The sequence below is a fragment of the Lagenorhynchus albirostris genome, chromosome 4, assembly GCF_949774975.1.
Source record: "Lagenorhynchus albirostris chromosome 4, mLagAlb1.1, whole genome shotgun sequence".
NCBI lineage: Eukaryota > Metazoa > Chordata > Mammalia > Artiodactyla > Delphinidae > Lagenorhynchus > Lagenorhynchus albirostris.
Genome location: NC_083098.1, coordinates 122,354,555 through 122,369,605, shown reverse-complemented (window position 1 = coordinate 122,369,605; position 15,051 = coordinate 122,354,555). Strand labels below are relative to the sequence as shown.

Here is a 15,051-nt window from a genome sequence, read left to right as displayed (position 1 = left end):
TGAAACTAGGTACTATATATAAGGGATGCTTCCAACTTAGCAAAAGACAAAGTCTCCAAAGAAAAATGGGAAAACATCGTGATAATTCACAAATGAAGAAATATAAACCGACAATACACATGAAAAAAATGTGCAAGTTGATAATAATAAAAATACAAATCAAAATACAACTCACCTTTCTGCACTACCCATAGAGGGGTCCATACAGCATTGTTCTGGGTTCCTATCATAAGGTAAATGGAAATTTTCACCATGTCCAGAGCCCTTGATATTCTGCTAATGAGGGAGGAGGATGTCCACAAATTCCTTGCAGCAGGAACCCACTTAGGTGGCAAAAACCTTGACTTCCAAATGGAACAGTACATCTACAAAAAAAAAAAAGGCAGTGGCATCTACATCATAAATATGAAGAGAAACTGGGAAAAGCTTAGAAGCCTTTGCTGGCAGCTTGTGCCATTGAAAACTCAGCTGATATCGGTATCATATCCTCCAAGATTACTGGTGATAGAGCTGTGCTGAAGTTTGCTGCTGTCACTGGAGCCACTCCTACTGCTGGCCGCTTAACTCCTGGAATATTCACCAACCAAATCCAGGCAGCCTTCTGGGGGTCATGATTTCTGGTGGTTACTGATCCGAGGGTTGACCACCAGCCTCTCACAGAGGCATCTTATGTTAACCCGCCTACAGTCGCTCAGTATAACACAGACTGTCCTCTGCACTATGTGAAGGCTCTAGCAGGAAGGACAGAGACCATCCCCTATAACAACAAAGGGGCTCACTTAGTGAGTCTGATGTGGTAGATGCTGGCCAAGGAAGCTCTGCACATACGTGGCACCTTCTCCTGTGAACACCCATGGGAGGTCACACCTAATCTCTACTCCTTCAGAGGTCTGAAATAGACTGAAAAGGAAGATCAGGCTGCTTAAAAGGCTGTAACCAAGGAGGAATTTCAGGATGAATGAACTGCTCCAGCTCCCAAATTTACTGCTACTCAATCCCAGGTCCCAGGCTGGTCTGAAGGTCGGCAGGTGCTCTCTGTGCTATCCGGCAATTCCCTACTGAAGAATGGAGAGCTCAGTCTGCCACTGGAAGAGTGGTCTGTAGCTCCCATTGCTTGGGCCACTGACTAGATAGTGAATGGAAGCAGGTATTGCAAGAAAAGAAGTTCCCAGAGCATGATCAAGCTTCATTTTTAGCACAGGATAACCTTCCATTTCATGGCACACATATTACATTGTTAAAAAATAACAACCTGGCCTACTTGACTAAAACCATGGGAAAATAACCATGTTTATGGGGAGCAGCAACTTACCAAAAGCACCCTGGGGGCGACACACTAACCACTTTGGTGGGGGAAGGGGTACAGTTTCAAAGTGTGACCCATAAGGCACAGGGACAAGTTGTCAAATCTTTAACTTTTTAGTTGCATCTGGAATTTATACAAAACATTAAAAATGTACATTCCCCTCTCTGTGTTTAATGTACTCTAATGATGATCAATTTGGGGGAGAGGTCCTCCTTTCAAATCACAAGTAGGATCATTTCCAAATTCAAAGAAACAGCCATCCTCTTCTGTATCTTAACTTCAGGTGACCTGCTGAGCCAGGAAGTGTTTTACTTTCCTGTCAGTGCAGCTTCTCAGTCTCCTGTTGCTTCTGCCATTCAGACCTCTTTAATGTGAATGTCAATTGTTTACTGCCAATTGTAGTGTCTGATACACTTAATGTCCCATTTTCTGATTCAAGTTTCAAACGATCTTCAAGGGTTTTATTCATCTGCTTCTGGTTGGTGGCAGTCTCTGAAGCTTCCGAGTTCTTCTCCTGCTTTGATCACATATAACTGGGGCTTGAGGACCATCTGCTGGTTCTCCTTGTGTCTCTCCTACTGCTTCCGCCTGGTGGAGAAGTCTGTGCTACTTCCTGACCTCTTCAACCCCATCTTTTTTACCATCTGAACTCAAAATTTTCTGCATCACTTGGTTTTCCTTCCAGTTCTTTCTCTTCCCCTTTTTCATGAAGAATCTAAGAATCTTAGTTGCTTCTTGCTTTTTTCACTAATTTTTGAAACAGGTGAATTCAAAAGCCTAAATTCTTCACTCTCTTGGTCTCCCTGAAAGTCAGCGTTCTCAAATGTAACTTTAAAACCATCGCTGGTAAGAAAGAATATTAGGAAGGCTCTTAACTTTCTTCTTCTATGTAGATTTTTGCTCCTCTTCCTCTTCCTCAGTTAAGTGCTAGCCCTTTGTTAACTTTTGGCAAATTCTTTAATTGGACTCTATGCACGAGTTTCTTCTATCTTCTGTTGGATCTTATATTTCCCATATGCTTCATAAGCAAATAGATTTATCATGCATTTCATGAGTCTTATGATAGATAGAGTCTTATAGCCATGAAAAATCCAGGAATATATGCCCGGAGAAAAAATGGTTCAATAATATGTGTGAGCCCTATATTTTCAGGGGCTTTCTTGGCGGCAAATTTTTAATCATCATAAACTGTTCTTTCTGTATCCTCTCCTAATTCTTCTGTCAATTTGTCTAAGAAGGAACACATAACCTGGGAACAGAACCCAAAACTAGATTACTGGTTTATTATAAAGGGATATAACTCTGGAACAGCCAGATGGAAGAGAGGCATAGGTCGAGGTAATGGGAAAGGGCATGGAGCTTTCATGCCATCTCCTAGGGCACCCCTCTCCCTGAATCTCCATGCTCACCAACCCGGAAGCTCCAAGGGTAGCATATTTTTGTGAACCAAAACATGAAAAATAGATGTCATATATAAAATTATACTTATGGGGAAGTGAAGCAGCTTTTTTTTTTTTTTTTTTTTTTTTTTTTTGCGGTACGCGGGCCTTTCACTGTTGTGACCTCTACCGTTGTGGAGCACAGGCTCCGGACGCGCAGGCTCAGCGGCCATGGCTCACGGGCCCAGACGCTCCACGGCATGTGGGATCTTCCCGGACCAGGGCACGAACCCGTGTCCCCTGCATCGGCAGGTGGACTCTCAACCAGGGAAGCCCTGAAGCAGCATATTTTAAATGGGAATTGCCTCTGATAATCTAGGACATATGATTGGCTTAGAGACATCATCAGAGAGTGGTGGGAAAATTGTTTTTCTTCTTATGTTCATTATCACTCCCAGGCTTTCAGTGACAATGAGAAAAATCAGGATAAGCTGTTCGTAAGAATTTGAGGACATCATGGCAAAAGTTAACGATAAAGTATTTCTTAAAAGTAGCAAATATATCAACATTTTCATAATGAAATCGTAGGACTAAAAAAGGATGTGACTTTTAGAATGCATTCCATATGCTATGTACCTTCTTATACATTAACTTCTTGAAGCTACATATCCGTTCCGTAGGATATATATAGAAAAGAGTTTAGTCTAACTACTTTAGCAGAAATACTAAAGGAAATTAAATACCTCCTAGAAGCTCTAGGAGAGCTGGAAGAGAACCAGACTTGGATACTGCACTGACAGGGTAGAAAAACTTCCAAATAGACCTTAGACATGAAAATTACCTGAGAATTTAAAAAGCATAAAGGAAATTATTATTAATGGCATCATGAGAAACTATAAGTACATTAGAAAATATATTCAGTGTCTTCTCTCAACTTTTATACGATTTTCATGTGATTGATCTTCATCCAATTTCATGGCCATTGTAGGTACTCAAAAGCAGTGTATGTCCTTCACACTCAATTACATTAGCTTTAATTCTAATGATGTTTAAGCAAATTTTACAAATTAAAAGACACTCAGCAAAATGATTTAGTTATCAGTTAACAAGCTAGAGTAGCTTTATTATTTGCTCACAATTATTTGTCTCCTCCCCACCCATGCCATGCTTCCCCATTGGTAGGGAATACACCCTCTTGTTCCATTGACATTGGCTTAGCCATGAGACTTGCTTTAGTCAATGGAGTGTGAGTAGGTGTGACATACACCTGTCCAAATAGAAGCTTTAAATGCTTTGCCTGGGTTGGCTCTGTCCTATCTAAGCAGTTGTCCTCTGCCATGAGAACATCATGTCTCAGATGGTGGCTCCTCCTTTAGAATGGATACAGGTGTGAGACGACTCATGCAGCTGGGATGAGCTCAGTGGAGCCCAGCAAAGAACAGGTTTCAAGTTACATCCACATCAATAAAAAATGTGTCTTGTGGAAAACAAATTTTGGGGTTTGTTTCCTGCCAGTAGTAAAAGTTGATAATATACAGGTAAACATAATTTCTTAACATAGGGTCAAATTTGGACATTACTACATTTAAAGGGAAAAGCCCTAAGGTTAAGGTTGAATTAAATTGCTTCCACATATCATTGCTAATAATTTACTTCTCTCAGCAAAAAGACCTTACACAAAAGGAGAAGTATATTCCACAGGACACTCGGTCTAATACAAGAGAGTGTGTAGTGTGTATATCACTTTTTATATAATATATGAACACCTTTAGAGAATTTCCTAAGTCGCCTGTTATAATTTTTACTAATCATAATCAGTTTCAGATACAAATACAAAATAAAATTGAATGTAGAATTCAGAAATAATGATAGTATGAATTTGCTTTAAAACAATGATAAAATTTCTATGAACTGAAACTTATTACTATTGCTGGGCACACTCAATTATAAGCCAAAGCTTTTTCCTCCTAAAATTTTAATCCTCAGATAAGAGGATATAGTTATCTTATATCCAAGGTCTTACAAAGTCTAGTTATGGCAGACCTTCTCTCAATTTACTAAATTTTGATTAATCAAATACAATTTGGGAAAGAAGACACATCAGTCTGAAGCCACATATGTCAATATTAGTATTAAATGATTAACTGAATAAATTGGTGAAAAAAACAAGAAGAAACTTTAATACATATTTCTTCATTACTCTCACTGGGATGACTTCACAATTTTAAGTGTTTGATTGTAAACACGGCTTCTAAAATTTACTTAAAAAGCAAAGCAGAAAGTGTGGTTATGTTTTGGAGATCATAAATGCATGTACATAGGACAATATAAAATGAGGTATTAATGTTTTCTGATTGTATACTCTCAGGGTAAATTTTCCAGTGAGAATAACACATACTGATCCAACACATGTTCTATCTCAAAAAATGTGGTCTGGCAAAATTATGTTCTCTCAACAAAGAGGATTCAACAAGAAACTCGGAGGGTGATGATACTACTTTGTAAGATACATATGAAAAGCTTGAATAAAATATTTTCAAGAAATGTGGAAAAGCATATTTTTATAAAAATAAGGTAATTATATGAGTAAATTTGAATATTTTATAACTTATTTAAGAAATTAAATATTAAAAGTTAATTTACAATTATGTATTTATAATTAAATATTAACATGGTATAGTTAGTAAAAAAGCCACAAACTTCATTTTGGACCTTCTCCTTGGGAAAATGGGAGTTGGCTTTATAATTTGAGTTAACTCATAGTAGGAATGCATGGTATCTAACTACTTTCTGGACCAATTCCTTTTAATATTTACTAAATAGTATTACTTAATCTCTCATCCCTTTTCCACTCAAGATTAGTTCACCCACTTAATAATCAATTAATCAGTCTAGAATGTAATTTACAAGAGGAAATGTCCATGTTTCCTAACTCCAGGAGCCTAAAGGTTAGATTGAAAGGCAGAGTTCCTATTTAATCATTCTAACGTGTTTGATTATTTTTCTTTTGACGAAGAAGAAGACAGAATTCAACAGCCAAAGGGTAAGATGTCATCTCAGACTCAGATCAACCCTTTGTTAATTAAGACATTGCTGGGCTCAATTACACAAATAAAGATTCAATTACTGTCACTGGTAAAGGGAGGTAGCTTAATTGGTTTCCTTCAACCACCACAATTTAAATTGAATTTTCATTGAAACTACAGGAGGGCAGACAGCAGAAGCAAGAAGAAGTACAATCCTGCAGCCTGTGGAATGAAAACCACATTCACAGAAAGATAGACAAAATGAAAAGCCAGAGGTCTATGTATCAGATGACAGAACAAGATAAAATGCAGAAAAACAACTAAATGAAATGGAGATAGGCAACCTTCCAGAAAAAGAATTCAGAATAATGAGAGTGAAGATGATCCAGGACCTTGGATAAAGAATGGAGGAAAAGAGTGAGAAGATGCAAGAAATGTTTAACAAAGACCTACAAGAATTAAAGCACAAACATGTAGAAGAATTAAAGAACAAACAAACAGGATGAAAAATACAATACCTGAAATGAAAAATACACTAGAAGGAATCAATAGCAGAATAACTGAGGCAGAAGAACAGATAAGTGACCTGGAAGACAGAATGGTGGAATTCACTGCTGTGGAACAGAATAAGAAAAAAGAAATGAAAACAGCCTAAGAGACTTCTGGGACAACATTAAATGCACCAACATTCGCATTATAGGGGTCCCAGAAGAAGAAGAGAGAGATAAAGGACCCAATAAAATATCTGAAGAGATTATAGTTGAAAACTTCCCTAACATGGGAAAGAAAATAGTCACCCAAGTCCAGGAAATGCAGAGTCGTAGGCAGGATAAACCCAAGGAGAAACATGCTGAGACACATAGTAATCAAATTGACAAAGATTAAAGACAAAGAAAAATTATTAAAAGCAACAAGGGAAAAATGGCAAATAACATATGAGGGAACTCCCATAAGGTTAACAGCTGATTTCTCTGCAGAAACTCTACAAGCCAGAAGGGAGTGTCATGATATATTTAAAGTGATGAAAGGGAAGAATCTACAACCAACATTACTCTAGCCAGCAAGGATTCCTTTCATATTCAACAGAGAAATCAAAAGCTTACAAAACAGCAAAAGCTAAGAGAATTCAGCACCACCAAACCAGCTCTACAACAAATGCTAAAGGAACTTCTCTAAGTGGGAAACACAAGAGAAGAAAATGACCTACAAAAACAATACCAAAACAATTAAGAAAATGGTAATAGGAACATACATACAAATAATTACCTTAAATGTAAATGGATTAAATGCTCCAATCAAAAGACATAGACCTGCTGAATGGATACAAAAACAAGACCCATATATATGCTGTCTACAAGAGACCCACTTCAGACCTAGGGACACATACAGACTGAAAGTGAGGGGATGGAAAAAGATATTTCATGCAAAAGGAAATCAAAAGAAAGCTGGAGCAGCAATACTCGTATCAGATAAAATAGGCTTTAAAATAAAGAATGTTAGAAGAGACAAGGAAGGACACTACATAATGATCAAGGGATCAATCCAAGAAGAAGATATAACAATTATAAATATATACACACCCAACATAGGACCACCTCAATACATAATGCAAATATTAACAGCTATAAAAGAGGAAATCGATGATAACACAATAATAGGGGGAATTTTTTTTTTTTTTTCGGTACGCGGGCCTCTCACTGCTGTGGCCTCTCCCGCTGCAGAGCACAGGCTCCGGACGCGCAGGCCCAGCGGCCATGGCTCACGGGCCCAGCCGCTCCGCGGCACGTGGGATCCTCCCGGACCAGGGCACGAACCCGTGTCCCCTGCATCGGCAGGCGGACTCTCAACCACTGCGCCACCAGGGAAGCCCAATAGGGGGAATTTTAACACCTCACTTACACCAATGGACTGATCATCCACACAGAAAATTAGTAAGGAAACACAAGCTTTAAATGACACAACAAACCACATAGATTTAATTGATATTTATAGGACATTCCATCCAAAAACAGCAGATTACCCTTTCTTCTCAAATGCACACAGAATATTCTCCAGGATAGATCACATCTTGGGTCACAAATCAAGCCTTGGTAAATTTAAGAAAATTGAAATGACATCAAGCATCTTTTCTGAGCACAACTCTATGAGATTAGAAATAAATTACAGGGGAAAAAAACATAAAAAACACAAAGACATGGAGGCTAAACAATACAATGCTAAATAACCAAGAGATCACTGAAGAAATCAAAGAGGAAATCAAAAAATACCTAGAGACAAATGACAATGAAAACACGACGATCAAAATCTATGAGATGCAGCAAAAGCAGTTCTAAGCGGGAAGCTTATAGCAATACAATCCTACCTCAAGAAAAAAGAAATATCTCAAATAAACAGTCTAACCTTACACCTAAAGGAACTAGAGAAAAAGAACAAACAAAACCCAAAGTTAGTACAAGGAAAGAAATCATAAAGATTAGAGCAGAAATAAATGAAATAGAAACAAAGAAAACAATAGCAAAGATCAAGAAAACTAAAAGCTGGTTCTTTGAGAAGATAAACAAAATTGATAAACCATTAGCCAGACTCATCAAGAAAAAGGGGGAGAGGACACAACTCAATAATATTAGAAATCAAAAAGGAGAAGTTACAATGGATACCACAGAAATACAAAGCATCATAAGAGATTACTACAAGCAACTCTATGCCAATAAAATGGACAACCTGGATGAAATGGACAAATTCTTAGAAAGGTATAATCTTCCAAGCCTGAGCCATGAAGAAATAGAAAATATGAACAGATGAATCACAAGTAATGAAATTGAAACTGTGACTAAATATCTTCCAACAAACAAAAGTCCAGGACCAGATGGCTTCACAGATGAATTCTATCAAACATTTAGAGAAGAGCTAACAATCATCCTTCCCAAATTCTTCCAAAAAATTGCAGAGGAACACTCCCAAACTCATTCTACGAGGCCACCATCACCCTGCTACCAAAACCAGACAAAGATAATACAAAAGAAGAAAATTACAGACCAGTATCACTGATGAATATAGATGCAAAAATCCTCAACAAAATACTAGCAAACAGACTCCAACAACACATCAAAAGGGTTGTACACCATGATCAAGTGTGTTTTACCCCAGGGTTGCAAGGATTCTTCAATATACGCAACTAAATCAATGTGATACCCCATATAAACAAACTGAAGAAAAAAACGGGAGAGAACTTCAAGATGGCAGAGGAGTGAGACATGGAGATCACCTTGCTCCCCACAAATACATCAGAAATACCTGTACATGTGCAACAACTCCTACAGTTTACATATATATTTTGTTCCATTTTCTCTTTTTGTGAGTGTGCATGTGTATGCTTCTTTGTATGATATTGTCTGTATAGTCTTGCTTTTACCATTAGTCCTAGGGTTCTGTCTGTCCGTGTTTTCGTTTTTTTTTTTGTATAGTTTCTACCGCTTGTTATCATTAGTGCATTGGTTTTTTGGCTTAGTTACTCTCCTCTTTCTTTCTTTTCTTTTTCTTTTTTATTACTTTTTAATTTTTAATAAATTTTTTTATTTTAATAACTTTATTTTATTTTTCTTTCTTTTCTTCTCCCTTTTCTTCTGAGCCATGTTGCTGACAGGTTCATGGTGCTCTGGCAGGGTGTCAGGCCTGTGCCTCTGAGGTGGGAGAACTGAGTTCAGGACATTGGTCCACCAGAGACCTCCCAGCTCCATGTAATATCAAATGGCGAAAGCTCTCCCAGAGATCTCCGTCTCAACGGTGAGACCCAGCTCCACTCAATGACCAGCAAGCTACAGTGCTGGACACCCCATGCCAAACAAATAGCAAGACAGGAACACAACCCCACCCATTAGCAGAGAGGTGGCCTAAAATCATAATAAGGTCACAGACACCCAAAACATACCACCAGATGTGGTCCTCCCACCAGAAAGACAAGATCTGGCCTCATCCATCAGAACACAGGCACCAGTTCCCTCCACCAGAAGCCTACACAAACCACTGAACCAACCTTACCCACGGAGGGCAGACACCAAAAACAACAGGAACTACATGGGCCCGAGGGCCATGGCCGCTGAGCCTGCGTGTCTGGAGCCTGTGCTCCGCAACGGGAGAGGCCACAACAGTGAGAGGCCCATGTACCGCAAAAAAAAAAAAAAAAAAACAGGAACTACAAACATGCACCTGTTAAAAGGAGAAACCAAACACAGTGAGTTAAGCAAAATGAGAAGACACAGAAACACACAGCAGATGAAAGAGAAAGATAAAAACCCACCAGACCAAACAAATGAAGAGGAAATAGGCAGTCGACCGGAAAAAGAATTCAGAGTAATGATAGCAAAGGTGATCTAAAATCTTGGAAATAGAGTGGAGAAAATAGAAGAAATGATTAACAAGGACCTAGAAGAACTGAAGAGCAAACAAACAATGATGAACAACACAATAAATGAAATTAAAAATTCTCTAGAAGGAATCAATAGCTGAATAACTGAGGCAGAAGAACAGATAAGGAACCTGGAAGATAAAATAGTGGAAATAACTACCACAGAGCAGAAGAAAGAAAAAAAGAATGAAAAGAATTGAGAAGAGCCTCAGAACCTCTGGTACAATATGAACTAAACGTTCGAATAATAGGGGTCCCTGAAGAAAAGGAGAACTAGAAAGGGAGTCAGAAAATATTTGAAGTGATTATAGTTGAAAACTTCCTTAATACAGGAAAGGAAATAGTCAATCAAGTCCAGGAAGAACAGAGGGTCCCATACAGGATAAATCCAAGGAGAAACATGCCAAAACACATATTAATTAAACTATCAAAAATTAAATACAAAGAAAAAATATTAAAAGCAGAAAGGGGAAAACAACAAATAACATACAACGGAATCCCCATAAGGTTAACAGCTGATCTTTCAGCAGAAACTCTGCAAACCAGAAGGGAGTGGCAGGACATATTTAAAGTGATGAAAGGGAAAAAGCTACAATCAAGACTACTCTACAGAGCAGGGATCTCATTCAGATCGACGAGAAATTAAAAACTTTACAGAGAGCAAAAGCAAAGGAAATTCAGCACCACGAAACCAGCTTGAAAACAAATGCTAAAGGAACTCCTCTAGGCAGGAAACACAAGAGAAGGAAAAGACCTGCAATAACAAACCCAAAACAATTAAGAAAAAGGTAATAGGAACATACATATCAATAACTACCTTAATTATAAATGGATTAAATGCTCCAACCAAAAGACATAGGCTGGCTGAATGGATACAAAAACAAGACCCTTATATATGCTGTCTAAAAGAGACCTACTTCAGACCTAGGGACACATACAGACTGAAAACGAGGGAATGGAAAAAGATATTCCATGCAAAAGGAAATCAAAAGAAAGCTGGAGTACAGTTCTCATATCATTCAAAATAGACTTTAAAATAAAGACTATTGCAAGAGACAAAGAAGGACACTACATAATGATTAAGGGATTAATCCAAGAAGAAGATATAACAATTGTAAAAGTTTATGCACCCAACATAGGAGCATCTCAATACATAAAACAAATGCTAACAGCCATAAAAGGGGAAATAGACAGTAACACAATCATGGTAGGGGACTTTAACACCCCATTTTCACGAATGGACAGATCATCCAAAATGAAAATAAATAAGGAAACACAAGCTTTAAATGATACATTAAAAAATATGGACTTAATTCATATTCATAGGACATTCCATTCAAAAACAGTAGATTACACTTTCTTCTCAAGTGCTCATGGAATACTTTCCAGGATAGATCATATCTTGTGCCACAAATCAAGCCTTGGTAAATTTAAGAAAATTGAAATCGTATCAAGTATCTTTTCCGACTACAATGCTTTGAGATTAGATATCAATTACAGGAAAAAATCTCTAAAAAATACAAACAAATGGAGTCGAAATAATACACTACTAAATAACCAAGAGATCACTGAAGAAATTAAATAGGAAATCAAAAAAACACCTAGAAACAAATGACAATGAAAACACAATGACTCCAAACCTATGGCATGCAGCAAAAGTACTTCTAAGAAGGAAGTTTATAGCAATACAATCCTACCTCAAAAAAAAGAAAAATCTCAAATAAACAATCTAACCTTACAACTAAAGAAACTAGAGAAAAAGAACAAACAAAACCCAAAGTTAGTACAAGGAAAGAAATCATAAATATCAGAGCAGAATAAAACAAAATAGAAACAAAGAAAACGATAGCAAAGATCAATAAAACTAAAAGCTGGTTCTTTGAGAAGACAAACAAAATTGAAAAACCATTAGCCAGACTCATCAAGAAAAAAAGGGAGAAGACTCAAATCAATAGAATTAGAAATGAAAAAGGAGAAGTAACAACTGACACTGCAGAAATAGAAAGGATCATGAGAGATTACTATAAGCAACTCTATGCCAATAAAATGAACAACCTGGAAGAAATGGACAAATTCGTAGAAATACACAACCTTCTGAGACTGAACCAGGAAGAAATAGAAAATATACACAGACCAATCACAAGCACTTAAATTGAGACTGCAATTAAAAATCTTCCAACAAACAAAAGCCCAGGACCAGATGGCTTCATAGGCGAATTCTATCAAACATTTAGAGAAGAGCTAACACCCATCCTTCTCAAACTCTTCCAAAATATAGCAGAGGGAGGAAGACTCACAAACTCATTCTACAAGGCCACCATCACCCTGATACCAAAACCAGACAAAGATGTCACAAAGAAAGACAACTACAGGCCAATACCACTGATGAACATAGATGCAAACATCCTCAACAACATACTAGCAAACAGAATCCAACAGCACATTAAAAGGATCATACATCATGATCAAGTGGGGTTTATCCCAGGAATTCAAGGATTCTTCAATAACACAAATCAATAAATGTGATAAACCATATTAACAAATTGAAGGAGAAAAACCAAAAGATCATCTCAATAGGTGTAGAGAAAGCTTTTGACAAAATTCAACACCCATTTATGATAAAAACCCTGCAGAAAGAAGGCAAAGAGGGAACTTAACTCAACATAATAAAGGCCATATATGACAAACCCACAGCCAACATCATTCTCAATGGTGAAAAACTGAAACCATTTCCTCTAAGATCAGGAACAAGAAAAGGTTGCCCACTCTCACCACTATTATTATTCAATATAATTTTGGAAGTTTTAGCCACAGCATTCAGAGAAGAAAAAGAAATAAAAGGAAACCAAATTGGAAAAGAATAAATAAAGCTGTCATTGTTTGCAGATGACATGACACTATACATAGAGAATCCTAAAGATGCTACCAGAAAACTGCTAGAGCTAATCAATGAATTTGGTAAAGTAGAAGGATACAAAATTAATGCACAGAAATCTCTGGCATTCCTACACACTAATGATGAAAAATCTGAAAGAGAAATTAAGGAAACACTCCCATTTACCATTGCAACAAAAAGAATAAAATACCTAGGAATAAACCTACCTAAGGAGACAAAAGACCTGTATTCAGAAAACTATAAGACACTGATGAAAGAAATTAAAGATGATACAAACAGATGAAGAGATATACCATGTTCTTGGATGGGAAGAATCAACATTGTGAAAATGACTCTACTAACCAAAGCAATCTACAGATTCAATGCAATCCCTATCAAACTACCACTGGCATTGTTCACTGAACTAGAACAAAAAATTTCACAATTTCTATGGAACACAAAGACCCTGAATAGCCAAAGCAATCTTGAGAACGAAAAATGGAGCTGGAGAAATCAGGCTCCCTGACTTCAGACTATACTACAAAGCTACAGTAATCAAGACAGTATGGTACTGGCACAGAAACAGAAATATAGATCAATGGAACAGGATAAAAAGCCCAGAGATAAACCCACGCACATATGGACACCTTATCTTTGATAAAGGAGGCAAGAATATATAGTGGAGAAAAGACAGCCTCTTCAATAAGTGATGCTGGGAAAACTGGGCAGCTACATGTAAAAGTATGAAATTAGAACACTCCCTAACACCATACACAAAAATAAACTCAAAATGGATTAAGGTCCTAAATGTAAGGTCAGACACTATCAAACTCTTAGAGGAAAACATAGGTAGAACACTCTAAGACATAAATCACAGCAAGATTCTTTTTGACCCATCTCCTAGAGAAATGGAAATAAAAACAAAAATAAACAAATGGGACCTAATAAAACTTCAAAGCTTTTGCACAGCAATGGAAACTATAAGCAAGACAAAAAGACAACCTTCAGATTGGGAGAAAATATTTGCAAATGAATCAACTGACAAAGGATTAATCTCCAAAATATATAAACAGATCATGCAGTTCAATATTAAAAAAAACTAACGACCCAATCAAAACATGGGCAGAAGACCTAAATGGACCTTTCTCCTAAGAATACATACAGATGGCCATGAGGCACATGTAAAGCTGCTCAACTTCACTAATTATTAGAGAAATGGAAATCAAAAATACAATGAGGTATCACCTCACACCAGTTAGAATGGGCATCATCAGAAAATCTACAAACAGCAAATGCTGAAGAGGGTGTGGAGAAAAGGGAACCCTCTTGCACTTTTGTGGAAATGTAAATTGATACAGCCATTATGGAGAACAGTATGGAAGTTCCTAAAAAAACTAAAAATAGAACTACAATATGACCCAGCAATCTCAGTACTGGGCAGATACCCAGAGAAAACCATAATTCAAAAAGGCACATGCACCCCAATGTTCATTGCAGTACAATTTACAATAGCCAGGTCATGGAAGCAACCTAAATGCCCATCGACAGATGAATGGATAAAGAAGATGTGGTACATATATACAATGGAATATTACTCAGCCATAAAAAGGAATGAAATTGGGTCATTTGTAGAGATGTGAATGGACCTAGAGACTGTCACACAGAGTGAAGTAAGTCAGAAAGAGAAAAACAAATATCATATATTAATGCATGTATGTGGAATCTAGAAAAATGGTACAAATGAACCAGTTTGCAAGGCAGAAATAGAGACACAGATGTAGAGTATGAAAGTGTGGACACCAAGGGGGGAAAGTGGAGGCAGGCAGCAGTGCTAATGGTGGGATGAATTCGGAGGTTGGGATTGACATATATACACTAATATGTATAAAATAGATAACTAATAAGAAACTGCTGTATAAAAAATAATAAAATAAAAATTTTAAAAAGAGACAAAAAAACAAAAGCAAGCAAAAAAAAAAATTCATGCCAAGTTCAGCTTACTGATTAATTACCAATTGTAATACTATAGGTACTTAAGTGTGCATATAAAAAAAAAACTA

General features: G+C 37.1%; 2 pseudogenes; one reads left to right on the top strand and one right to left on the bottom strand.

The window, feature by feature from the left end:
- The first annotated feature begins 252 nt into the window (after positions 1-252).
- LOC132519471 (small ribosomal subunit protein uS2B-like) lies at positions 253-1,130 on the top strand (annotated as a pseudogene).
- A 420-nt stretch (positions 1,131-1,550) lies between these two features.
- Positions 1,551-2,552, bottom strand: LOC132519131 (nucleolar protein 10-like; annotated as a pseudogene).
- Positions 2,553-15,051: the final 12,499 nt, after the last annotated feature.